General features: G+C 35.3%; 27 non-coding genes across 27 annotated transcripts; all 27 read right to left on the bottom strand.

The window, feature by feature from the left end:
* Positions 1 to 558: 558 nt before the first annotated feature.
* Trnas-gcu (transfer RNA serine (anticodon GCU)) lies at positions 559 to 640 on the bottom strand. The gene has a single exon. It is a non-coding gene; the product is annotated as a tRNA-Ser (tRNA).
* Positions 641 to 1,174: 534 nt separating this feature from the next.
* On the bottom strand, positions 1,175 to 1,246 carry Trnah-gug (transfer RNA histidin (anticodon GUG)). Its single transcript has one exon. It is a non-coding gene; the product is annotated as a tRNA-His (tRNA).
* A 710-nt stretch (positions 1,247 to 1,956) lies between these two features.
* Trnas-gcu (transfer RNA serine (anticodon GCU)) lies at positions 1,957 to 2,038 on the bottom strand. The gene has a single exon. It is a non-coding gene; the product is annotated as a tRNA-Ser (tRNA).
* Positions 2,039 to 2,572: 534 nt separating this feature from the next.
* Positions 2,573 to 2,644, bottom strand: Trnah-gug (transfer RNA histidin (anticodon GUG)). Its single transcript has one exon. It is a non-coding gene; the product is annotated as a tRNA-His (tRNA).
* Positions 2,645 to 3,363: 719 nt separating this feature from the next.
* Trnas-gcu (transfer RNA serine (anticodon GCU)) lies at positions 3,364 to 3,445 on the bottom strand. Its single transcript has one exon. It is a non-coding gene; the product is annotated as a tRNA-Ser (tRNA).
* A 534-nt stretch (positions 3,446 to 3,979) lies between these two features.
* Trnah-gug (transfer RNA histidin (anticodon GUG)) lies at positions 3,980 to 4,051 on the bottom strand. The gene has a single exon. It is a non-coding gene; the product is annotated as a tRNA-His (tRNA).
* Positions 4,052 to 4,770: 719 nt separating this feature from the next.
* Positions 4,771 to 4,852, bottom strand: Trnas-gcu (transfer RNA serine (anticodon GCU)). Its single transcript has one exon. It is a non-coding gene; the product is annotated as a tRNA-Ser (tRNA).
* A 534-nt stretch (positions 4,853 to 5,386) lies between these two features.
* On the bottom strand, positions 5,387 to 5,458 carry Trnah-gug (transfer RNA histidin (anticodon GUG)). The gene has a single exon. It is a non-coding gene; the product is annotated as a tRNA-His (tRNA).
* Positions 5,459 to 6,175: 717 nt separating this feature from the next.
* Positions 6,176 to 6,257, bottom strand: Trnas-gcu (transfer RNA serine (anticodon GCU)). The gene has a single exon. It is a non-coding gene; the product is annotated as a tRNA-Ser (tRNA).
* Positions 6,258 to 6,791: 534 nt separating this feature from the next.
* Trnah-gug (transfer RNA histidin (anticodon GUG)) lies at positions 6,792 to 6,863 on the bottom strand. Its single transcript has one exon. It is a non-coding gene; the product is annotated as a tRNA-His (tRNA).
* A 718-nt stretch (positions 6,864 to 7,581) lies between these two features.
* Positions 7,582 to 7,663, bottom strand: Trnas-gcu (transfer RNA serine (anticodon GCU)). Its single transcript has one exon. It is a non-coding gene; the product is annotated as a tRNA-Ser (tRNA).
* A 534-nt stretch (positions 7,664 to 8,197) lies between these two features.
* Trnah-gug (transfer RNA histidin (anticodon GUG)) lies at positions 8,198 to 8,269 on the bottom strand. Its single transcript has one exon. It is a non-coding gene; the product is annotated as a tRNA-His (tRNA).
* A 709-nt stretch (positions 8,270 to 8,978) lies between these two features.
* On the bottom strand, positions 8,979 to 9,060 carry Trnas-gcu (transfer RNA serine (anticodon GCU)). The gene has a single exon. It is a non-coding gene; the product is annotated as a tRNA-Ser (tRNA).
* Positions 9,061 to 9,594: 534 nt separating this feature from the next.
* Trnah-gug (transfer RNA histidin (anticodon GUG)) lies at positions 9,595 to 9,666 on the bottom strand. The gene has a single exon. It is a non-coding gene; the product is annotated as a tRNA-His (tRNA).
* Positions 9,667 to 10,384: 718 nt separating this feature from the next.
* On the bottom strand, positions 10,385 to 10,466 carry Trnas-gcu (transfer RNA serine (anticodon GCU)). Its single transcript has one exon. It is a non-coding gene; the product is annotated as a tRNA-Ser (tRNA).
* A 534-nt stretch (positions 10,467 to 11,000) lies between these two features.
* Trnah-gug (transfer RNA histidin (anticodon GUG)) lies at positions 11,001 to 11,072 on the bottom strand. Its single transcript has one exon. It is a non-coding gene; the product is annotated as a tRNA-His (tRNA).
* Positions 11,073 to 11,785: 713 nt separating this feature from the next.
* On the bottom strand, positions 11,786 to 11,867 carry Trnas-gcu (transfer RNA serine (anticodon GCU)). The gene has a single exon. It is a non-coding gene; the product is annotated as a tRNA-Ser (tRNA).
* Positions 11,868 to 12,401: 534 nt separating this feature from the next.
* Positions 12,402 to 12,473, bottom strand: Trnah-gug (transfer RNA histidin (anticodon GUG)). The gene has a single exon. It is a non-coding gene; the product is annotated as a tRNA-His (tRNA).
* Positions 12,474 to 13,187: 714 nt separating this feature from the next.
* Trnas-gcu (transfer RNA serine (anticodon GCU)) lies at positions 13,188 to 13,269 on the bottom strand. Its single transcript has one exon. It is a non-coding gene; the product is annotated as a tRNA-Ser (tRNA).
* A 533-nt stretch (positions 13,270 to 13,802) lies between these two features.
* On the bottom strand, positions 13,803 to 13,874 carry Trnah-gug (transfer RNA histidin (anticodon GUG)). Its single transcript has one exon. It is a non-coding gene; the product is annotated as a tRNA-His (tRNA).
* Positions 13,875 to 14,590: 716 nt separating this feature from the next.
* Positions 14,591 to 14,672, bottom strand: Trnas-gcu (transfer RNA serine (anticodon GCU)). The gene has a single exon. It is a non-coding gene; the product is annotated as a tRNA-Ser (tRNA).
* A 534-nt stretch (positions 14,673 to 15,206) lies between these two features.
* Positions 15,207 to 15,278, bottom strand: Trnah-gug (transfer RNA histidin (anticodon GUG)). Its single transcript has one exon. It is a non-coding gene; the product is annotated as a tRNA-His (tRNA).
* Positions 15,279 to 15,995: 717 nt separating this feature from the next.
* Positions 15,996 to 16,077, bottom strand: Trnas-gcu (transfer RNA serine (anticodon GCU)). The gene has a single exon. It is a non-coding gene; the product is annotated as a tRNA-Ser (tRNA).
* A 534-nt stretch (positions 16,078 to 16,611) lies between these two features.
* Trnah-gug (transfer RNA histidin (anticodon GUG)) lies at positions 16,612 to 16,683 on the bottom strand. Its single transcript has one exon. It is a non-coding gene; the product is annotated as a tRNA-His (tRNA).
* Positions 16,684 to 17,403: 720 nt separating this feature from the next.
* On the bottom strand, positions 17,404 to 17,485 carry Trnas-gcu (transfer RNA serine (anticodon GCU)). The gene has a single exon. It is a non-coding gene; the product is annotated as a tRNA-Ser (tRNA).
* Positions 17,486 to 18,019: 534 nt separating this feature from the next.
* Positions 18,020 to 18,091, bottom strand: Trnah-gug (transfer RNA histidin (anticodon GUG)). Its single transcript has one exon. It is a non-coding gene; the product is annotated as a tRNA-His (tRNA).
* A 720-nt stretch (positions 18,092 to 18,811) lies between these two features.
* On the bottom strand, positions 18,812 to 18,893 carry Trnas-gcu (transfer RNA serine (anticodon GCU)). Its single transcript has one exon. It is a non-coding gene; the product is annotated as a tRNA-Ser (tRNA).
* Between the last annotated feature and the right edge of the window lie 7,105 nt (positions 18,894 to 25,998).

Raw genomic sequence — 25,998 nt, 5'->3', positions numbered from 1 at the left:
TTCAAATCTATACAAAATTAATAAATGCGTTAAACAGTTTGAAAGATTTTCATAAATGTCTTTTTTTTTTTTTTTTTTCCCTTTAAAAAATCTTTTCAGAAATTTATAAGGCATAGGTTAAAAGACTGGCTTGGATATGAATTTTTTAAATGATTGCCCACAACTCTACAAATATGGAGCTTCATGCCAGGATACAGATGCTTGCCTCCACAACGCTCGCATCTGGTATCTTTACCAGGCGGAATACGAACGGAACCTTGAATAAAATGTGGGCAGGTAAGAAAATATATCACCAGTTTGATAAAGCATTGCAGGGCTTTAGAAAAAATTGGTAATAAAATCCGTGAAATAAAAACGTGACAAAAAAATTCTCTGACAATTTAAAAAAATGCCCATCAGAGAGGAAAAGAAAAAGCAGGATCATTCTTGTGCACAGTTGGGACTACATATATCGAAGGGTAAAACCCTGTCAATTCGATGCAAGTGTAATTTAAAACATGTAGTCCGTAACGACGCATCATTCAATTCGCGAAAGGACTCAAACTGAAGATCGGGAAACGACGAGGATGGGATTCGAACCCACGCGGGCAGTGCCCAATGGATTAGCAGTCCATCGCCTTAACCACTCGGCCACCTCGTCCGAAATCTCTAATGTTATTACTCATTGGCAGAATAAAAAAAATATTTGACAATTTTTTTCCTATTATTATTTTAATCGATTCCGGACTGGAATATTGACCTCTTTCGGAGAAGACTGTACGGGAAGGAGAGAGATTATGACCAGACCAAATATAAATTATTCAGAATTTTTGTGTTGTGTTATTGTTGTGACTTATGGCACTTTACAAGGTAGCTGAAAGTTATCTCTAGAAATCTTTGTTGCGATATCATACTGTTTAACACAATTTCCTCTTCTTATTATGCTAATAAGCGCATTCTTATGCGGACCTTTTAGTTTCCGTCATCTCTTCAGATGGATAAAGAGATTAGATATGAAAATTTCCTTCTCATGCAAAACTAATGTCAAAAATGCAGTGATATATCAGTCATTAGCTGAGAAGAAAATATTTTGATATGCGTCCATTGTATTTGTGGAATTCATGATCATATTTCGGAGTAGACGAGCATGTTTCAGAATTTTTTTTTATTTAAAAAAAAAAGGCATTTGAGCCTCTGCCGTGACCAGGATTCGAACCTGGGTTATTGCGGCCACAACGCAATGTACTAACCACTATACGATCACGGCGACAAGGAAGATTCTCAGTGATAGCCTTTTAAGGAAACTGCGACTCTTAATCGAAGATGGGTTTTCAAGACTTGAAATAGGCCGTGAAATAATTGAAAATCCCGAACAATTGTCAACAGAGGGCACCACGAAAATGAAAGCACCAAATCAATTTTTCAAATCTATACAAAATTAATAAATGCGTTAAACAGTTTGAAAGATTTTCATAAATGTCTTTTTTTTTTTTTTTTCCCTTTAAAAAATCTTTTCAGAAATTTATAAGGCATAGGTTAAAAGACTGGCTTGGATATGAATTTTTTAAATGATTGCCCACAACTCTACAAATATGGAGCTTCATGCCAGGATACAGATGCTTGCCTCCACAACGCTCGCATCTGGTATCTTTACCAGGCGGAATACGAACGGAACCTTGAATAAAATGTGGGCAGGTAAGAAAATATATCACCAGTTTGATAAAGCATTGCAGGGCTTTAGAAAAAATTGGTAATAAAATCCGTGAAATAAAAACGTGACAAAAAAATTCTCTGACAATTTAAAAAAATGCCCATCAGAGAGGAAAAGAAAAAGCAGGATCATTCTTGTGCACAGTTGGGACTACATATATCGAAGGGTAAAACCCTGTCAATTCGATGCAAGTGTAATTTAAAACATGTAGTCCGTAACGACGCATCATTCAATTCGCGAAAGGACTCAAACTGAAGATCGGGAAACGACGAGGATGGGATTCGAACCCACGCGGGCAGTGCCCAATGGATTAGCAGTCCATCGCCTTAACCACTCGGCCACCTCGTCCGAAATCTCTAATGTTATTACTCATTGGCAGAATAAAAAAAATATTTGACAATTTTTTTCCTATTATTATTTTAATCGATTCCGGACTGGAATATTGACCTCTTTCGGAGAAGACTGTACGGGAAGGAGAGAGATTATGACCAGACCAAATATAAATTATTCAGAATTCTTGTGTTGTGTTATTGTTGTGACTTATGGCACTTTACAAGGTAGCTGAAAGTTATCTCTAGAAATCTTTGTTGCGATATCATACTGTTTAACACAATTTCCTCTTCTTATTATGCTAATAAGCGCATTCTTATGCGGACCTTTTAGTTTCCGTCATCTCTTCAGATGGATAAAGAGATTAGATATGAAAATTTCCTTGTCATGCAAAACTAATGTCAAAAATGCAGTGATATATCAGTCATTAGCTGAGAAGAAAATATTTTGATATGCGTCCATTGTATTTGTGGAATTCATGATCATATTTCGGAGTAGACGAGCATGTTTCAGAATTTTTTTTTATTTAAAAAAAAAAGGCATTTCAGCCTCTGCCGTGACCAGGATTCGAACCTGGGTTATTGCGGCCACAACGCAATGTACTAACCACTATACGATCACGGCGACAAGGAAGATTCTCAGTGATAGCCTTTTAAGGAAACTGCGACTCTTAATCGAAGATGGGTTTTCAAGACTTGAAATAGACCGTGAAATAATTGAAAATCCCGAACAATTGTCAACAGAGGGCACCACGAAAATGAAAGCACCAAATCAATTTTTCAAATCTATACAAAATTAATAAATGCGTTAAACAGTTTGAAAGATTTTCATAAATGTCTTTTTTTTTTTTTTTTTTTTTTTTTCCCTTTAAAAAATCTTTTCAGAAATTTATAAGGCATAGGTTAAAAGACTGGCTTGGATATGAATTTTTTAAATGATTGCCCACAACTCTACAAATATGGAGCTTCATGCCAGGATACAGATGCTTGCCTCCACAACGCTCGCATCTGGTATCTTTACCAGGCGGAATACGAACGGAACCTTGAATAAAATGTGGGCAGGTAAGAAAATATATCACCAGTTTGATAAAGCATTGCAGGGCTTTAGAAAAAATTGGTAATAAAATCCGTGAAATGAAAACGTGACAAAAAAATTCTCTGACAATTTAAAAAAATGCCCATCATAGAGGAAAAGAAAAAGCAGGATCATTCTTGTGCACAGTTGGGAATACATATATCGAAGGGTAAAACCCTGTCAATTCGATGCAAGTGTAATTTAAAACATGTAGTCCGTAACGACGCATCATTCAATTCGCGAAAGGACTCAAACTGAAGATCGGGAAACGACGAGGATGGGATTCGAACCCACGCGGGCAGTGCCCAATGGATTAGCAGTCCATCGCCTTAACCACTCGGCCACCTCGTCCGAAATCTCTAATGTTATTACTCATTGGCAGAATAAAAAAAATATTTGACAATTTTTTTCCTATTATTATTTTAATCGATTCCGGACTGGAATATTGACCTCTTTCGGAGAAGACTGTACGGGAAGGAGAGAGATTATGACCAGACCAAATATAAATTATTCAGAATTCTTGTGTTGTGTTATTGTTGTGACTTATGGCACTTTACAAGGTAGCTGAAAGTTATCTCTAGAAATCTTTGTTGCGATATCATACTGTTTAACACAATTTCCTCTTCTTATTATGCTAATAAGCGCATTCTTATGCGGACCTTTTAGTTTCCGTCATCTCTTCAGATGGATAAAGAGATTAGATATGGAAATTTCCTTGTCATGCAAAACTAATGTCAAAAATGCAGTGATATATCAGTCATTAGCTGAGAAGAAAATATTTTGATATGCGTCCATTGTATTTGTGGAATTCATGATCATATTTCGGAGTAGACGAGCATGTTTCAGAATTTTTTTTTATTTAAAAAAAAAAGGCATTTGAGCCTCTGCCGTGACCAGGATTCGAACCTGGGTTATTGCGGCCACAACGCAATGTACTAACCACTATACGATCACGGCGACAAGGAAGATTCTCAGTGATAGCCTTTTAAGGAAACTGCGACTCTTAATCGAAGATGGGTTTTCAAGACTTGAAATAGACCGTGAAATAATTGAAAATCCCGAACAATTGTCAACAGAGGGCACCACGAAAATGAAAGCACCAAATCAATTTTTCAAATCTATACAAAATTAATAAATGCGTTAAACAGTTTGAAAGATTTTCATAAATGTCTTTTTTTTTTTTTTTTTTTTTTTTCCCCTTTAAAAAATCTTTTCAGAAATTTATAAGGCATAGGTTAAAAGACTGGCTTGGATATGAATTTTTTAAATGATTGCCCACAACTCTACAAATATGGAGCTTCATGCCAGGATACAGATGCTTGCCTCCACAACGCTCGCATCTGGTATCTTTACCAGGCGGAATACGAACGGAACCTTGAATAAAATGTGGGCAGGTAAGAAAATATATCACCAGTTTGATAAAGCATTGCAGGGCTTTAGAAAAAATTGGTAATAAAATCCGTGAAATAAAAACGTGACAAAAAAATTCTCTGACAATTTAAAAAAATGCCCATCAGAGAGGAAAAGAAAAAGCAGGATCATTCTTGTGCACAGTTGGGACTACATATATCGAAGGGTAAAACCCTGTCAATTCGATGCAAGTGTAATTTAAAACATGTAGTCCGTAACGACGCATCATTCAATTCGCGAAAGGACTCAAACTGAAGATCGGGAAACGACGAGGATGGGATTCGAACCCACGCGGGCAGTGCCCAATGGATTAGCAGTCCATCGCCTTAACCATTCGGCCACCTCGTCCGAAATCTCTAATGTTATTACTCATTGGCAGAATAAAAAAAATATTTGACAATTTTTTTCCTATTATTATTTTAATCGATTCCGGACTGGAATATTGACCTCTTTCGGAGAAGACTGTACGGGAAGGAGAGAGATTATGACCAGACCAAATATAAATTATTCAGAATTTTTGTGTTGTGTTATTGTTGTGACTTATGGCACTTTACAAGGTAGCTGAAAGTTATCTCTAGAAATCTTTGTTGCGATATCATACTGTTTAACACAATTTCCTCTTCTTATTATGCTAATAAGCGCATTCTTATGCGGACCTTTTAGTTTCCGTCATCTCTTCAGATGGATAAAGAGATTAGATATGAAAATTTCCTTGTCATGCAAAACTAATGTCAAAAATGCAGTGATATATCAGTCATTAGCTGAGAAGAAAATATTTTGATATGCGTCCATTGTATTTGTGGAATTCATGATCATATTTCGGAGTAGACGAGCATGTTTCAGAATTTTTTTTTATTTAAAAAAAAAAGGCATTTGAGCCTCTGCCGTGACCAGGATTCGAACCTGGGTTATTGCGGCCACAACGCAATGTACTAACCACTATACGATCACGGCGACAAGGAAGATTCTCAGTGATAGCCTTTTAAGGAAACTGCGACTCTTAATCGAAGATGGGTTTTCAAGACTTGAAATAGACCGTGAAATAATTGAAAATCCCGAACAATTGTCAACAGAGGGCACCACGAAAATGAAAGCACCAAATCAATTTTTCAAATCTATACAAAATTAATAAATGCGTTAAACAGTTTGAAAGATTTTCATAAATGTCTTTTTTTTTTTTTTTTTTTTTTTCCCCTTTAAAAAATCTTTTTAGAAATTTATAAGGCATAGGTTAAAAGACTGGCTTGGATATGAATTTTTTAAATGATTGCCCACAACTCTACAAATATGGAGCTTCATGCCAGGATACAGATGCTTGCCTCCACAACGCTCGCATCTGGTATCTTTACCAGGCGGAATACGAACGGAACCTTGAATAAAATGTGGGCAGGTAAGAAAATATATCACCAGTTTGATAAAGCATTGCAGGGCTTTAGAAAAAATTGGTAATAAAATCCGTGAAATAAAAACGTGACAAAAAAATTCTCTGACAATTTATAAAATGCCCATCAGAGAGGAAAAGAAAAAGCAGGATCATTCTTGTGCACAGTTGGGACTACATATATCGAAGGGTAAAACCCTGTCAATTCGATGCAAGTGTAATTTAAAACATGTAGTCCGTAACGACGCATCATTCAATTCGCGAAAGGACTCAAACTGAAGATCGGGAAACGACGAGGATGGGATTCGAACCCACGCGGGCAGTGCCCAATGGATTAGCAGTCCATCGCCTTAACCACTCGGCCACCTCGTCCGAAATCTCTAATGTTATTACTCATTGGCAGAATAAAAAAAATATTTGACAATTTTTTTCCTATTATTATTTTAATCGATTCCGGACTGGAATATTGACCTCTTTCGGAGAAGACTGTACGGGAAGGAGAGAGATTATGACCAGACCAAATATAAATTATTCAGAATTCTTGTGTTGTGTTATTGTTGTGACTTATGGCACTTTACAAGGTAGCTGAAAGTTATCTCTAGAAATCTTTGTTGCGATATCATACTGTTTAACACAATTTCCTCTTCTTATTATGCTAATAAGCGCATTCTTATGCGGACCTTTTAGTTTCCGTCATCTCTTCAGATGGATAAAGAGATTAGATATGAAAATTTCCTTGTCATGCAAAACTAATGTCAAAAATGCAGTGATATATCAGTCATTAGCTGAGAAGAAAATATTTTGATATGCGTCCATTGTATTTGTGGAATTCATGATCATATTTCGGAGTAGACGAGCATGTTTCAGAATTTTTTTTTATTTAAAAAAAAAAGGCATTTGAGCCTCTGCCGTGACCAGGATTCGAACCTGGGTTATTGCGGCCACAACGCAATGTACTAACCACTATACGATCACGGCGACAAGGAAGATTCTCAGTGATAGCCTTTTAAGGAAACTGCGACTCTTAATCGAAGATGGGTTTTCAAGACTTGAAATAGACCGTGAAATAATTGAAAATCCCGAACAATTGTCAACAGAGGGCACCACGAAAATGAAAGCACCAAATCAATTTTTCAAATCTATACAAAATTAATAAATGCGTTAAACAGTTTGAAAGATTTTCATAAATGTCTTTTTTTTTTTTTTTTTTTTTTTTCCCTTTAAAAAATCTTTTCAGAAATTTATAAGGCATAGGTTAAAAGACTGGCTTGGATATGAATTTTTTAAATGATTGCCCACAACTCTACAAATATGGAGCTTCATGCCAGGATACAGATGCTTGCCTCCACAACGCTCGCATCTGGTATCTTTACCAGGCGGAATACGAACGGAACCTTGAATAAAATGTGGGCAGGTAAGAAAATATATCACCAGTTTGATAAAGCATTGCAGGGCTTTAGAAAAAATTGGTAATAAAATCCGTGAAATAAAAACGTGACAAAAAAATTCTCTGACAATTTAAAAAAATGCCCATCAGAGAGGAAAAGAAAAAGCAGGATCATTCTTGTGCACAGTTGGGACTACATATATCGAAGGGTAAAACCCTGTCAATTCGATGCAAGTGTAATTTAAAACATGTAGTCCGTAACGACGCATCATTCAATTCGCGAAAGGACTCAAACTGAAGATCGGGAAACGACGAGGATGGGATTCGAACCCACGCGGGCAGTGCCCAATGGATTAGCAGTCCATCGCCTTAACCACTCGGCCACCTCGTCCGAAATCTCTAATGTTATTACTCATTGGCAGAATAAAAAAAATATTTGACAATTTTTTTCCTATTATTATTTTAATCGATTCCGGACTGGAATATTGACCTCTTTCGGAGAAGACTGTACGGGAAGGAGAGAGATTATGACCAGACCAAATATAAATTATTCAGAATTTTTGTGTTGTGTTATTGTTGTGACTTATGGCACTTTACAAGGTAGCTGAAAGTTATCTCTAGAAATCTTTGTTGCGATATCATACTGTTTAACACAATTTCCTCTTCTTATTATGCTAATAAGCGCATTCTTATGCGGACCTTTTAGTTTCCGTCATCTCTTCAGATGGATAAAGAGATTAGATATGAAAATTTCCTTCTCATGCAAAACTAATGTCAAAAATGCAGTGATATATCAGTCATTAGCTGAGAAGAAAATATTTTGATATGCGTCCATTGTATTTGTGGAATTCATGATCATATTTCGGAGTAGACGAGCATGTTTCAGAATTTTTTTTTATTTAAAAAAAAAAGGCATTTGAGCCTCTGCCGTGACCAGGATTCGAACCTGGGTTATTGCGGCCACAACGCAATGTACTAACCACTATACGATCACGGCGACAAGGAAGATTCTCAGTGATAGCCTTTTAAGGAAACTGCGACTCTTAATCGAAGATGGGTTTTCAAGACTTGAAATAGGCCGTGAAATAATTGAAAATCCCGAACAATTGTCAACAGAGGGCACCACGAAAATGAAAGCACCAAATCAATTTTTCAAATCTATACAAAATTAATAAATGCGTTAAACAGTTTGAAAGATTTTCATAAATGTCTTTTTTTTTTTTTTTCCCTTTAAAAAATCTTTTCAGAAATTTATAAGGCATAGGTTAAAAGACTGGCTTGGATATGAATTTTTTAAATGATTGCCCACAACTCTACAAATATGGAGCTTCATGCCAGGATACAGATGCTTGCCTCCACAACGCTCGCATCTGGTATCTTTACCAGGCGGAATACGAACGGAACCTTGAATAAAATGTGGGCAGGTAAGAAAATATATCACCAGTTTGATAAAGCATTGCAGGGCTTTAGAAAAAATTGGTAATAAAATCCGTGAAATAAAAACGTGACAAAAAAATTCTCTGACAATTTAAAAAAATGCCCATCAGAGAGGAAAAGAAAAAGCAGGATCATTCTTGTGCACAGTTGGGACTACATATATCGAAGGGTAAAACCCTGTCAATTCGATGCAAGTGTAATTTAAAACATGTAGTCCGTAACGACGCATCATTCAATTCGCGAAAGGACTCAAACTGAAGATCGGGAAACGACGAGGATGGGATTCGAACCCACGCGGGCAGTGCCCAATGGATTAGCAGTCCATCGCCTTAACCACTCGGCCACCTCGTCCGAAATCTCTAATGTTATTACTCATTGGCAGAATAAAAAAAATATTTGACAATTTTTTTCCTATTATTATTTTAATCGATTCCGGACTGGAATATTGACCTCTTTCGGAGAAGACTGTACGGGAAGGAGAGAGATTATGACCAGACCAAATATAAATTATTCAGAATTCTTGTGTTGTGTTATTGTTGTGACTTATGGCACTTTACAAGGTAGCTGAAAGTTATCTCTAGAAATCTTTGTTGCGATATCATACTGTTTAACACAATTTCCTCTTCTTATTATGCTAATAAGCGCATTCTTATGCGGACCTTTTAGTTTCCGTCATCTCTTCAGATGGATAAAGAGATTAGATATGAAAATTTCCTTGTCATGCAAAACTAATGTCAAAAATGCAGTGATATATCAGTCATTAGCTGAGAAGAAAATATTTTGATATGCGTCCATTGTATTTGTGGAATTCATGATCATATTTCGGAGTAGACGAGCATGTTTCAGAATTTTTTTTTATTTAAAAAAAAAAGGCATTTGAGCCTCTGCCGTGACCAGGATTCGAACCTGGGTTATTGCGGCCACAACGCAATGTACTAACCACTATACGATCACGGCGACAAGGAAGATTCTCAGTGATAGCCTTTTAAGGAAACTGCGACTCTTAATCGAAGATGGGTTTTCAAGACTTGAAATAGACCGTGAAATAATTGAAAATCCCGAACAATTGTCAACAGAGGGCACCACGAAAATGAAAGCACCAAATCAATTTTTCAAATCTATACAAAATTAATAAATGCGTTAAACAGTTTGAAAGATTTTCATAAATGTCTTTTTTTTTTTTTTTTTTTTTTTTCCCTTTAAAAAATCTTTTCAGAAATTTATAAGGCATAGGTTAAAAGACTGGCTTGAATATGAATTTTTTAAATGATTGCCCACAACTCTACAAATATGGAGCTTCATGCCAGGATACAGATGCTTGCCTCCACAACGCTCGCATCTGGTATCTTTACCAGGCGGAATACGAACGGAACCTTGAATAAAATGTGGGCAGGTAAGAAAATATATCACCAGTTTGATAAAGCATTGCAGGGCTTTAGAAAAAATTGGTAATAAAATCCGTGAAATGAAAACGTGACAAAAAAATTCTCTGACAATTTAAAAAAATGCCCATCATAGAGGAAAAGAAAAAGCAGGATCATTCTTGTGCACAGTTGGGAATACATATATCGAAGGGTAAAACCCTGTCAATTCGATGCAAGTGTAATTTAAAACATGTAGTCCGTAACGACGCATCATTCAATTCGCGAAAGGACTCAAACTGAAGATCGGGAAACGACGAGGATGGGATTCGAACCCACGCGGGCAGTGCCCAATGGATTAGCAGTCCATCGCCTTAACCACTCGGCCACCTCGTCCGAAATCTCTAATGTTATTACTCATTGGCAGAATAAAAAAAATATTTGACAATTTTTTTCCTATTATTATTTTAATCGATTCCGGACTGGAATATTGACCTCTTTCGGAGAAGACTGTACGGGAAGGAGAGAGATTATGACCAGACCAAATATAAATTATTCAGAATTCTTGTGTTGTGTTATTGTTGTGACTTATGGCACTTTACAAGGTAGCTGAAAGTTATCTCTAGAAATCTTTGTTGCGATATCATACTGTTTAACACAATTTCCTCTTCTTATTATGCTAATAAGCGCATTCTTATGCGGACCTTTTAGTTTCCGTCATCTCTTCAGATGGATAAAGAGATTAGATATGAAAATTTCCTTGTCATGCAAAACTAATGTCAAAAATGCAGTGATATATCAGTCATTAGCTGAGAAGAAAATATTTTGATATGCGTCCATTGTATTTGTGGAATTCATGATCATATTTCGGAGTAGACGAGCATGTTTCAGAATTTTTTTTTATTTAAAAAAAAAAGGCATTTGAGCCTCTGCCGTGACCAGGATTCGAACCTGGGTTATTGCGGCCACAACGCAATGTACTAACCACTATACGATCACGGCGACAAGGAAGATTCTCAGTGATAGCCTTTTAAGGAAACTGCGACTCTTAATCGAAGATGGGTTTTCAAGACTTGAAATAGACCGTGAAATAATTGAAAATCCCGAACAATTGTCAACAGAGGGCACCACGAAAATGAAAGCACCAAATCAATTTTTCAAATCTATACAAAATTAATAAATGCGTTAAACAGTTTGAAAGATTTTCATAAATGTCTTTTTTTTTTTTTTTTTTCCCCTTTAAAAAATCTTTTCAGAAATTTATAAGGCATAGGTTAAAAGACTGGCTTGGATATGAATTTTTTAAATGATTGCCCACAACTCTACAAATATGGAGCTTCATGCCAGGATACAGATGCTTGCCTCCACAACGCTCGCATCTGGTATCTTTACCAGGCGGAATACGAACGGAACCTTGAATAAAATGTGGGCAGGTAAGAAAATATATCACCAGTTTGATAAAGCATTGCAGGGCTTTAGAAAAAATTGGTAATAAAATCCGTGAAATAAAAACGTGACAAAAAAATTCTCTGACAATTTAAAAAAATGCCCATCAGAGAGGAAAAGAAAAAGCAGGATCATTCTTGTGCACAGTTGGGACTACATATATCGAAGGGTAAAACCCTGTCAATTCGATGCAAGTGTAATTTAAAACATGTAGTCCGTAACGACGCATCATTCAATTCGCGAAAGGACTCAAACTGAAGATCGGGAAACGACGAGGATGGGATTCGAACCCACGCGGGCAGTGCCCAATAGATTAGCAGTCCATCGCCTTAACCATTCGGCCACCTCGTCCGAAATCTCTAATGTTATTACTCATTGGCAGAATAAAAAAAATATTTGACAATTTTTTTCCTATTATTATTTTAATCGATTCCGGACTGGAATATTGACCTCTTTCGGAGAAGACTGTACGGGAAGGAGAGAGATTATGACCAGACCAAATATAAATTATTCAGAATTTTTGTGTTGTGTTATTGTTGTGACTTATGGCACTTTACAAGGTAGCTGAAAGTTATCTCTAGAAATCTTTGTTGCGATATCATACTGTTTAACACAATTTCCTCTTCTTATTATGCTAATAAGCGCATTCTTATGCGGACCTTTTAGTTTCCGTCATCTCTTCAGATGGATAAAGAGATTAGATATGAAAATTTCCTTGTCATGCAAAACTAATGTCAAAAATGCAGTGATATATCAGTCATTAGCTGAGAAGAAAATATTTTGATATGCGTCCATTGTATTTGTGGAATTCATGATCATATTTCGGAGTAGACGAGCATGTTTCAGAATTTTTTTTTATTTAAAAAAAAAAGGCATTTGAGCCTCTGCCGTGACCAGGATTCGAACCTGGGTTATTGCGGCCACAACGCAATGTACTAACCACTATACGATCACGGCGACAAGGAAGATTCTCAGTGATAGCCTTTTAAGGAAACTGCGACTCTTAATCGAAGATGGGTTTTCAAGACTTGAAATAGACCGTGAAATAATTGAAAATCCCGAACAATTGTCAACAGAGGGCACCACGAAAATGAAAGCACCAAATCAATTTTTCAAATCTATACAAAATTAATAAATGCGTTAAACAGTTTGAAAGATTTTCATAAATGTCTTTTTTTTTTTTTTTTTTTTCCCTTTAAAAAATCTTTTCAGAAATTTATAAGGCATAGGTTAAAAGACTGGCTTGGATATGAATTTTTTAAATGATTGCCCACAACTCTACAAATATGGAGCTTCATGCCAGGATACAGATGCTTGCCTCCACAACGCTCGCATCTGGTATCTTTACCAGGCGGAATACGAACGGAACCTTGAATAAAATGTGGGCAGGTAAGAAAATATATCACCAGTTTGATAAAGCATTGCAGGGCTTTAGAAAAAATTGGTAATAAAATCCGTGAAATAAAAACGTGACAAAAAAATTCTCTGACAATTTAAAAAAATGCCCATCAGAGAGGAAAAGAAAAAGCAGGATCATTCTTGTGCACAGTTGGGACTACATATATCGAAGGGTAAAACCCTGTCAATTCGATGCAAGTGTAATTTAAAACATGTAGTCCGTAACGACGCATCATTCAATTCGCGAAAGGACTCAAACTGAAGATCGGGAAACGACGAGGATGGGATTCGAACCCACGCGGGCAGTGCCCAATGGATTAGCAGTCCATCGCCTTAACCACTCGGCCACCTCGTCCGAAATCTCTAATGTTATTACTCATTGGCAGAATAAAAAAAATATTTGACAATTTTTTTCCTATTATTATTTTAATCGATTCCGGACTGGAATATTGACCTCTTTCGGAGAAGACTGTACGGGAAGGAGAGAGATTATGACCAGACCAAATATAAATTATTCAGAATTCTTGTGTTGTGTTATTGTTGTGACTTATGGCACTTTACAAGGTAGCTGAAAGTTATCTCTAGAAATCTTTGTTGCGATATCATACTGTTTAACACAATTTCCTCTTCTTATTATGCTAATAAGCGCATTCTTATGCGGACCTTTTAGTTTCCGTCATCTCTTCAGATGGATAAAGAGATTAGATATGAAAATTTCCTTGTCATGCAAAACTAATGTCAAAAATGCAGTGATATATCAGTCATTAGCTGAGAAGAAAATATTTTGATATGCGTCCATTGTATTTGTGGAATTCATGATCATATTTCGGAGTAGACGAGCATGTTTCAGAATTTTTTTTTATTTAAAAAAAAAGGCATTTGAGCCTCTGCCGTGACCAGGATTCGAACCTAGGTTATTGCGGCCACAACGCAATGTACTAACCACTATACGATCACGGCGACAAGGAAGATTCTCAGTGATAGCCTTTTAAGGAAACTGCGACTCTTAATCGAAGATGGGTTTTCAAGACTTGAAATAGACCGTGAAATAATTGAAAATCCCGAACAATTGTCAACAGAGGGCACCACGAAAATGAAAGCACCAAATCAATTTTTCAAATCTATACAAAATTAATAAATGCGTTAAACAGTTTGAAAGATTTTCATAAATGTCTTTTTTTTTTTTTTTTTTTTCCCCCTTTAAAAAATCTTTTCAGAAATTTATAAGGCATAGGTTAAAAGACTGGCTTGGATATGAATTTTTTAAATGATTGCCCACAACTCTACAAATATGGAGCTTCATGCCAGGATACAGATGCTTGCCTCCACAACGCTCGCATCTGGTATCTTTACCAGGCGGAATACGAACGGAACCTTGAATAAAATGTGGGCAGGTAAGAAAATATATCACCAGTTTGATAAAGCATTGCAGGGCTTTAGAAAAAATTGGTAATAAAATCCGTGAAATAAAAACGTGACAAAAAAATTCTCTGACAATTTAAAAAAATGCCCATCAGAGAGGAAAAGAAAAAGCAGGATCATTCTTGTGCACAGTTGGGACTACATATATCGAAGGGTAAAACCCTGTCAATTCGATGCAAGTGTAATTTAAAACATGTAGTCCGTAACGACGCATCATTCAATTCGCGAAAGGACTCAAACTGAAGATCGGGAAACGACGAGGATGGGATTCGAACCCACGCGGGCAGTGCCCAATGGATTAGCAGTCCATCGCCTTAACCACTCGGCCACCTCGTCCGAAATCTCTAATGTTATTACTCATTGGCAGAATAAAAAAAATATTTGACAATTTTTTTCCTATTATTATTTTAATCGATTCCGGACTGGAATATTGACCTCTTTCGGAGAAGACTGTACGGGAAGGAGAGAGATTATGACCAGACCAAATATAAATTATTCAGAATTTTTGTGTTGTGTTATTGTTGTGACTTATGGCACTTTACAAGGTAGCTGAAAGTTATCTCTAGAAATCTTTGTTGCGATATCATACTGTTTAACACAATTTCCTCTTCTTATTATGCTAATAAGCGCATTCTTATGCGGACCTTTTAGTTTCCGTCATCTCTTCAGATGGATAAAGAGATTAGATATGAAAATTTCCTTGTCATGCAAAACTAATGTCAAAAATGCAGTGATATATCAGTCATTAGCTGAGAAGAAAATATTTTGATATGCGTCCATTGCATTTGTGGAATTCATGATCATATTTCGGAGTAGACGAGCATGTTTCAGAATTTTTTTTTATTTAAAAAAAAAAGGCATTTGAGCCTCTGCCGTGACCAGGATTCGAACCTGGGTTATTGCGGCCACAACGCAATGTACTAACCACTATACGATCACGGCGACAAGGAAGATTCTCAGTGATAGCCTTTTAAGGAAACTGCGACTCTTAATCGAAGATGGGTTTTCAAGACTTGAAATAGACCGTGAAATAATTGAAAATCCCGAACAATTGTCAACAGAGGGCACCACGAAAATGAAAGCACCAAATCAATTTTTCAAATCTATACAAAATTAATAAATGCGTTAAACAGTTTGAAAGATTTTCATAAATGTCTTTTTTTTTTTTTTTTTTTTTTTCCCTTTAAAAAATCTTTTCAGAAATTTATAAGGCATAGGTTAAAAGACTGGCTTGGATATGAATTTTTTAAATGATTGCCCACAACTCTACAAATATGGAGCTTCATGCCAGGATACAGATGCTTGCCTCCACAACGCTCGCATCTGGTATCTTTACCAGGCGGAATACGAACGGAACCTTGAATAAAATGTGGGCAGGTAAGAAAATATATCACCAGTTTGATAAAGCATTGCAGGGCTTTAGAAAAAATTGGTAATAAAATCCGTGAAATAAAAACGTGACAAAAAAATTCTCTGACAATTTAAAAAAATGCCCATCAGAGAGGAAAAGAAAAAGCAGGATCATTCTTGTGCACAGTTGGGACTACATATATCGAAGGGTAAAACCCTGTCAATTCGATGCAAGTGTAATTTAAAACATGTAGTCCGTAACGACGCATCATTCAATTCGCGAAAGGACTCAAACTGAAGATCGGGAAACGACGAGAATGGGATTCGAACCCACGCGGGCAGTGCCCAATGGATTAGCAGTCCATCGCCTTAACCACTCGGCCACCTCGTCCGAAATCTCTAATGTTATTACTCATTGGCAGAATAAAAAAAATATTTGACAATTTTTTTCCTATTATTATTTTAATCGATTCCGGACTGGAATATTGACCTCTTTCGGAGAAGACTGTACGGGAAGGAGAGAGATTATGACCAGACCAAATATAAATTATTCAGAATTCTTGTGTTGTGTTATTGTTGTGACTTATGGCACTTTACAAGGTAGCTGAAAGTTATCTCTAGAAATCTTTGTTGCGATATCATACTGTTTAACACAATTTCCTCTTCTTATTATGCTAATAAGCGCATTCTTATGCGGACCTTTTAGTTTCCGTCATCTCTTCAGATGGATAAAGAGATTAGATATGAAAATTTCCTTGTCATGCAAAACTAATGTCAAAAATGCAGTGATATATCAGTCATTAGCTGAGAAGAAAATATTTTGATATGCGTCCATTGTATTTGTGGAATTCATGATCATATTTCGGAGTAGACGAGCATGTTTCAGAATTTTTTTTTATTTAAAAAAAAAAGGCATTTGAGCCTCTGCCGTGACCAGGATTCGAACCTGGGTTATTGCGGCCACAACGCAATGTACTAACCACTATACGATCACGGCGACAAGGAAGATTCTCAGTGATAGCCTTTTAAGGAAACTGCGACTCTTAATCGAAGATGGGTTTTCAAGACTTGAAATAGACCGTGAAATAATTGAAAATCCCGAACAATTGTCAACAGAGGGCACCACGAAAATGAAAGCACCAAATCAATTTTTCAAATCTATACAAAATTAATAAATGCGTTAAACAGTTTGAAAGATTTTCATAAATGTCTTTTTTTTTTTTTTTTTTTTTTTTTTCCCTTTAAAAAATCTTTTCAGAAATTTATAAGGCATAGGTTAAAAGACTGGCTTGGATATGAATTTTTTAAATGATTGCCCACAACTCTACAAATATGGAGCTTCATGCCAGGATACAGATGCTTGCCTCCACAACGCTCGCATCTGGTATCTTTACCAGGCGGAATACGAACGGAACCTTGAATAAAATGTGGGCAGGTAAGAAAATATATCACCAGTTTGATAAAGCATTGCAGGGCTTTAGAAAAAATTGGTAATAAAATCCGTGAAATAAAAACGTGACAAAAAAATTCTCTGACAATTTAAAAAAATGCCCATCAGAGAGGAAAAGAAAAAGCAGGATCATTCTTGTGCACAGTTGGGACTACATATATCGAAGGGTAAAACCCTGTCAATTCGATGCAAGTGTAATTTAAAACATGTAGTCCGTAACGACGCATCATTCAATTCGCGAAAGGACTCAAACTGAAGATCGGGAAACGACGAGGATGGGATTCGAACCCACGCGGGCAGTGCCCAATGGATTAGCAGTCCATCGCCTTAACCACTCGGCCACCTCGTCCGAAATCTCTAATGTTATTACTCATTGGCAGAATAAAAAAAATATTTGACAATTTTTTTCCTATTATTATTTTAATCGATTCCGGACTGGAATATTGACCTCTTTCGGAGAAGACTGTACGGGAAGGAGAGAGATTATGACCAGACCAAATATAAATTATTCAGAATTCTTGTGTTGTGTTATTGTTGTGACTTATGGCACTTTACAAGGTAGCTGAAAGTTATCTCTAGAAATCTTTGTTGCGATATCATACTGTTTAACACAATTTCCTCTTCTTATTATGCTAATAAGCGCATTCTTATGCGGACCTTTTAGTTTCCGTCATCTCTTCAGATGGATAAAGAGATTAGATATGAAAATTTCCTTGTCATGCAAAACTAATGTCAAAAATGCAGTGATATATCAGTCATTAGCTGAGAAGAAAATATTTTGATATGCGTCCATTGTATTTGTGGAATTCATGATCATATTTCGGAGTAGACGAGCATGTTTCAGAATTTTTTTTTATTTAAAAAAAAAAGGCATTTGAGCCTCTGCCGTGACCAGGATTCGAACCTGGGTTATTGCGGCCACAACGCAATGTACTAACCACTATACGATCACGGCGACAAGGAAGATTCTCAGTGATAGCCTTTTAAGGAAACTGCGACTCTTAATCGAAGATGGGTTTTCAAGACTTGAAATAGACCGTGAAAAAATTGAAAATCCCGAACAATTGTCAACAGAGGGCACCACGAAAATGAAAGCACCAAATCAATTTTTCAAATCTATACAAAATTAATAAATGCGTTAAACAGTTTGAAAGATTTTCATAAATGTCTTTTTTTTTTTTTTTTTTTTTTTTTCCCCTTTAAAAAATCTTTTCAGAAATTTATAAGGCATAGGTTAAAAGACTGGCTTGGATATGAATTTTTTAAATGATTGCCCACAACTCTACAAATATGGAGCTTCATGCCAGGATACAGATGCTTGCCTCCACAACGCTCGCATCTGGTATCTTTACCAGGCGGAATACGAACGGAACCTTGAATAAAATGTGGGCAGGTAAGAAAATATATCACCAGTTTGATAAAGCATTGCAGGGCTTTAGAAAAAATTGGTAATAAAATCCGTGAAATAAAAACGTGACAAAAAAATTCTCTGACAATTTAAAAAAATGCCCATCAGAGAGGAAAAGAAAAAGCAGGATCATTCTTGTGCACAGTTGGGACTACATATATCGAAGGGTAAAACCCTGTCAATTCGATGCAAGTGTAATTTAAAACATGTAGTCCGTAACGACGCATCATTCAATTCGCGAAAGGACTCAAACTGAAGATCGGGAAACGACGAGGATGGGATTCGAACCCACGCGGGCAGTGCCCAATGGATTAGCAGTCCATCGCCTTAACCACTCGGCCAACTTGATAAAAAGTAATGTTCTCTTAAAACCATTTTTTTTTTTTTTTTTTTTTTTTTAACTTTTAAAAAAATTCTTTTGTGTGTGTTGAAAAGTACTCGTTTCTTATAGCATCTGCAAGTTTGTTTACGTGTATTTGTAAAATTTTCTTTTCAATAAAATCGTTAGAATTTATATTAACTGGAATACACTATTTACAGTATTATCTCTGATTGTTTTGGATGTGATATATGATTTTGGATGTGCCCAAGATCTGTCTAACATTATTGCACGGAAGAGATTTTTTTTCCCTTTCCAAACGACATACAACATCATTTTTTTTTTTATATATATTCTAATGCTGCCTTTTTTAGTTAAATTTATGGATATTTAATCTAGTCGAAGTCAAAACCAGAAGAGAAAATTACATACCGAATCAATATATATCATTACTTATACGAAACTTTCAAAAAAATAAATTGAATTGGGCATTCATTTTCTTTTCAAAATGAAGAAGAAAAAAAAATGTATGGATATAGTTTAAAAGGTTTATCATTTTTCAACTTCTTTAGGAAGATATTATTTGTCTGAGATTAAAATTTTCTTTCCTATAATATTTAGAGATTATGGTAGAATTTGGAAGAATTTTTTTAAATTCATAATGAACATCCCACAGATTTATGATCAGTTTGAAAATAGGGACGTCACAGAGATACGATGGTAATCAATCAGTTTAATCTGCTTTTAGTAATTATTTTCTTAATTGCATCGTGGATTCATTTATTCTAATGTAAAGTATTCTTCTCCCTAAATAAAACTTAGTTGATGTTTGTTAATTATTCTGAAATTGCATCTAAACATTTGTAAAACTGTATATACGACAAATACTTTTATATCCATTCCATAACATAATTAAAAAAAAATAAGCTTATTTAAAACTTTTATTTCTAACGAACCCACAACATACTTCATTGGATAGGGAAATGTTCAAATATTATTTTTAATGTACTCAATATTAACTAGTGTGGAGTTTTATACGAGAATCATAAAATCGGAAGTTCATTTATTACCACATATGAAGTAACTTGTCTTAGTTATTGAATTTACTGCTGCAACAATTCGATCTTCAAGATTACCAAGTATAGGTGCACATAAACGCTGTGTTTTAAATAGCCCCAGAGATAAGATCGGCAAGAGGTAAGATAGGTGACATTGGAGACCATTTAAGATGAATAAGATTATACTGTCCATTTCTTCCGCTCTATAATCCGGTTAAATTTGTAGCAACTAGAACTGGCATGTTTTCATACAGTAGGCAAAATGATTATTTGTACACCACTTTTTTTTAAAGTTTTAGAAACATATAAGCAGCTATTTTATTCATTGCGACGTGTGAGCGTGAGTTTGTTGTTTATTTCTAAGTAAACGAAAAAAATATTTTGAAATAATTGAAAATAAAATCTAAATCTAACAAACTTGGAGAATTTCTTGCAAAAAGTATATTTGTACACTTATATCTCCGGTAAGTATTACTATCATTTCATGTAATTTTTGACATTATAGTTAATTTTTCGGATAGTTTCTATTTTTTAAACATTGAATGTTATCTTTTTTTAACAGTGAAGGTCACTCGCAGACATAAGTTGAGAAATGGCCACGAAATCAAAAGAAGTCTCTTTAGACATGAGAACTCATATTGTTAACCTTAATAAAAGTGGAAAATCTTATCGCGAAATTCGAAAGATGGTTAAGTTACCCTTTACAACTATTGGTTACATCGTAAGAAAATATAAAAATACTGGACGCGTTGAAAATGAACGCAGGCCAGGCGGCCCCAGTAAATTAACTAAAGTAATAAACGAAGTATTGTTAAAGCAGCTATTAGAAAACCACAAATTTCTGCTTAGAAAATTGCAGATGACTTTCTCACATCTTCTAACATTAGAGTGACCGCTCGAACAATAAGAAATGTGTTACATAGTGCTGGTTTAAAAGGCTGAACTCCGAGAAAAAAACCAATGATCTCTGAAGTAAATAGAAAGAAGCGTCTAGAATTTGCTATGAAATACAAAGACAAACCGATGGACTTCTGGAAAAAGGTCATTTTTTCAGATGACAGTAAGTTTGAAATTTTTTCACCCCCTAGTATCCGAAAAATCTGGCGAAAAAATCAAACAGCCCTTGATAGTAAAAATGTACTTCAGACCCTGAAACATGGTGGTGGAAATGTGATGGTTTGGGGCTGTATAGCTTATGGCGGTGTTGGAAAATTACACTTTATTGACACAAAAATGACAGCTTTAGGTTACATTGATGTGTTGCGGCATAACTTATTAGACAGTTCTAGAAAATTGGGTATCGGTGACACTTTCTTATTCCAACAAGATAACGATCCAAAATACACTGTTATAGTTACTAAAACATGGTTGCTTTATAATGCGCAAAGAGCCTTGAAACTCCATCACAATCCCCGGATATAAATCCAATTGAAAATTTGTGGAAGCTTGGGAAGAAATAGATCAAGAAACCACCAGAAAGTTAATAGAATCAATGTCAAGACGTCTTGAAGCAATTGTAAAAGCCAATGAAATGCATACAAAGTATTAAATTTCTATAAAATAATTATAATTATGTTTAAAATTTGTCACAAAGTAAGTGTACAAATACTCTTTTTGTATAGTTTTCATAAAGTTTTATTCATTAATCAACTAAAGTTTATGTGATTGTTTTTTTGTTGATATTTTATTATTATTTTACCTCACTAGAATATATTTCTGCAATTTTAACTTAGTTACCTTATTTTATTTTGCTATAATATTCCAAAATTGAAGTGTACAAATAAACATTTTGTCAACTGTATATATATACAGGGTGGTTAAAAAACTTCCCCTATATATGAAACCCTAGCGGCCTATCCGCTCAACCAAAATTTCAGACATAGTTGTTTGAAGGTATGCGCTGGAGATTGTGATGATTCTAAACACAGAGCTCACAGTTACGGTTACAGTGAGAGAATTTCAAAATTTTCGAACAGCAACACCCACTTTTTTCCTTGCGCAATTGATCAGCGTATTGAAAAATCACAAACGGCGTTGGAACGATTAGAATTAGACGAAAATTGCCGGCGTAAAGCATTTGCAAAGAAGAACATTATAAAGGACTAATGACAACACAGAGAGGAGGAACTTTTGATGCACTTTGCATAATTCACAGGGTTAGACCGTAGAAGCACCAATCGCAGAACACTACGTGCAAAGCAGTGTGGGAAGAGTGTTTCTTCAGTCAGATGTTCGATTGTGCCAACAAGATGACGCTTACGAAGAAACAACGAGGTGAATTGATAAAGCTGTTGTTTCTGAACGGGGACAATGCTGCCGAAGGAATGCGAATTTATCGGTGAAATCACAAGCTAAGACGAGGCCCATGTTCCGTAAGAAGTGTACGTGATTTGGTAAGAAAATTTGAAGAAACTGGATGCACTTGCGATCGACCTCGATCCGAGCGACCATTTGTTCCAGTTAAAGTTGTTGCGGAAGTGCATAACACGATTACTGCAAGACCATCGCATACTGCAAGAAGTGTTGCTCGCAATTTGGATTTACCGAAAACCACAGTTCTCAGGCTTCCGCTCTGTTCTGCGGATGTTTCCTTATCGGTTTCAGCGCGTCCAGATGTTGCAGTCTGGAGATGAGGAACTGCGTATAGATTTCGCAAATTTTTTCCTCATCAGATATGATGATGACCGCTGCGGATATATGGACGGATGAGGCATACTTCTCTTTAACTGGAAACGTTAACACCAAGAATTGTGTTCACTGAGCTGACAAAAACTCCCACCAGTGCCTTTACACGAAGCCAAAGTGACTGTGTGGTGCGGCATCGCTAGCACATTTGTTCTCAGTCCGTACATCTTCGAAGAGGTCACTACCACAGGTTTGAAATTGTGCTTTGTCACAAGTGCTCGGTATAAATCAATGTTACAAAATTACGTTATTCCTGAATAGCAGCAAAGAAATGTCATTAGTGACATTGTATGGATGCAAGATGGGGCTCCTCCCCACGTCGCCCAATGTGTTCGACCAGTGCTGCAACAACACTTTGGTGATAGAGTCATCTCTCGTAACTTTGCAGTTTCGTGGCCACCACGATCCCCCGACCTCATTCCTATGGATTTCTGGTTCTGGGGTTATCTGAAATCTAAGGTGTATACGTCTGGTCCACGAGATGTGTCAGAATTGCAAGATGCCATAACACGCGAAGTTATGCAGATTTCTCCTTTCATGTTGCATTCGGCATTGTTGTCCACAATCTCCCGAATGCAGTGCGTTGTCACCTGCGAAAGTGAACACGTTGAAAACATGTAACTTTCCATTCCAATAAAAGATTTTTCTCTTTCCTCTCTGTGTTGTCATTAGTCCTTTATAATGCTCTTTGCAAATGCTTTACGCCAGCAATTTTCGTCACATGCTAATCGTTCCAACGCCATTTGTGGTTTTTCAATATGCTGATCAATTTGCGCACGGTAAAAGTAGGTGTTGCCATTCGAAAATTCTCATACCGTAACTGTGAGCTCTGCGTTGTTTAAAATCATCACAATCTCCAGCGCATACCTTCACACAACCATATCTGAAATTTTGGTTCGATTGGTTGAGCGGATAGGCCGCTAAGGTTTCATATATAGGGGAAGTATTTTCTTTTTTTGACCACCCTGTATGTTACTGAAAGCAGTCTCTCCCCACCTCCTTAAAAAAACTCGCCTTACAATTTGTTTAAAGCAAAACACATTTAGCTTTGGAGAAATTCGAGTTCGATGATTACGCCGGAATTTTTCAGTCCCGCAGATTTTGATATTATCGTGATTCAGTTTACCAGAGATATGCAGACGGTGATAGAGGATTACGTACGCAGAGAAACTTTAAGAAATTTTATTAAGAGCCGAAGTAATATTTTTTAGATGTAATTTCAATTCTAGTACCTTCCAATAAAATTATTCTTCAGAATATGATATTTTAGACTTTATATTTACTTATTTTCAAAAAACTTCATGGAGGGAGTTTATTTAATTTTTTCAGAAAAAAAAAAATGAAGAAAAAACTTTAAATAGATTTCAAGTACTTTGCAATTCGAAAAGCATTTTTTACCCAAAATATTTTATTCTAGAATAATCTAAATAAAGATCTAGTATCATTTATTAAAGACAAGATCATCTTTATCTGGATTAGGGCACAATATTACTATTCTAAGATTTAATAATAAATTTTTCCAAGCCTTTGAATTTGTCTGATCAGTTAGTACACAATCACAAAGAATTTTTCTGCCTTCTGTAAAGGGATTCATACATTCAATCACAATTTTTATTTTTAGTGTGCAAACACTAAATACCAAAAATATTAAACTTTTTAAAAATACTTCCAAGAAATAAATTAAATTTTAGATTTTAAATGCTTAATCTTAGAATTTAAACACTAAATATAAGTATATTTCATATAATATTACAAAGTATTCATTCAACCCTAACTAGATGACCAGCACAGGAAATGAAAGATTTTGTTAACTCTTAAAATATTCTACCCAATTCCTATCTCAATTCCTTAATTAAAATGCTATGCATATGATGAATACTCAAATAACTAAAAAAAAAAAAAAAAAAAAGAAGGGAAATATAAAGCATTGAAAATCTAGAGAAAAAGATAGGAACTTGGCAGGGCACAACAAATTTCCACTTCAACATAATTTTTGGTTCTATCTCTTTAATTTTTAAATATTTATTTCATTGTAGTGCAAGAATAAGATTCGATTATAATTTGCCAATTTACAGTACAGTAAAATATTTAAGCTCAGTCAGTTTTGGTAACAAGAAAGGAGAATTATTTTAATAAAATGAAGAGAATTCATGAATATGACTAATGTTTTAAAATACATTAGAACCTCACTTAATGAGCATAATTTATTCTCTAATTATAATGTGAAATTCATTAAATTAAACAATTTATTCCATAGGTATCAATGAAAAAAAGGGTAATAAGTTCCATACTGACACACACACAAAAAAAACATTATGGATTTTTTACTTTTTTTGTCAGAGTAAGAAAATCGTCTTTAGCTAGGCTACAAAATTTAGCAAAAATGAGACACAGCTGTACTGCCCAGTTAGAATGATGCTTCTGACTGCACATTTCAATAATTTATCATATTTTCAGCATCTTCCTTATTTTACAAGGAACATTTTTGATCTACTGAGGCTAGTATTTTCTCCCTCTCATGATTAAATTTCGCCCACAACTTTTTGTTTCAACCTAGAATGCAACTCCATCAGTTATTTAATAATTTTGGTCATGTTCTTCCACCAGCTGATCAGTGTTGTTGCTATCTACTTTTAGCCTCATAATCTTGATTAATGAGACTTTCTCATAAATTAAAGCTTCCCTGACATTTGCTCAAACCCCTTGACACTGCATTCAGCAATACCATCTGGCATAACTTCTCCCATCCAGAAACAAGGATTCTCTTTAAACAAGTGTTCAACTTAAATGACATCAAAATGTCTCATCCCAATTTCTTTGGTACATCATCGCTTGTTAAGAAAATTATATATATTTTTTAACATTTTGTTTTGCTCAGTATGAGAGATGCTTGTTAAACAAGACTGACTATTTCCAGAAATAAATTTATTAGCCAATACAAACATAAAATAATACTTATCATTTTAAGTATTTTTTTTTCAGTTGCAGCTATATAAAAAACAGCCACTGAATCACAATTAAACACCCTTGCAAACTTATTAGGTTTATTCCCTTATTATTATTACCGATTACTCTTCCACCTTTTTGATATTAGTGCTCCCCCCCTTATCCACAGCTTAATTTTGTTTTGTTTTAATGATGTTTCTGAGAAGTGACCTTCACATATTTCAATTTTCTGACCATAATTAATCAACACTCCAAACTAAGTTAATCCAATGTATCTTAAAGTTAGATATTATTGCAAGCTATACAAATATCTGAAGAATTTTATAATAATCAGAGTAAATCGATTTTAATGAGAGTAGCTTACCATAAAGTAAATAGCTTATATTATATATAATTCATACAATAATCTCATCGATCCTTTGCTGTAATCTAAAAATATAAGGACA

This window comes from Argiope bruennichi, chromosome 6 (genome assembly GCF_947563725.1).
Source record: "Argiope bruennichi chromosome 6, qqArgBrue1.1, whole genome shotgun sequence".
Classification (NCBI taxonomy): Eukaryota; Metazoa; Arthropoda; class Arachnida; order Araneae; family Araneidae; genus Argiope; species Argiope bruennichi.
Note: the sequence above shows the minus strand (reverse complement) of the source record. Positions and strands in the feature narration are given on the sequence as shown.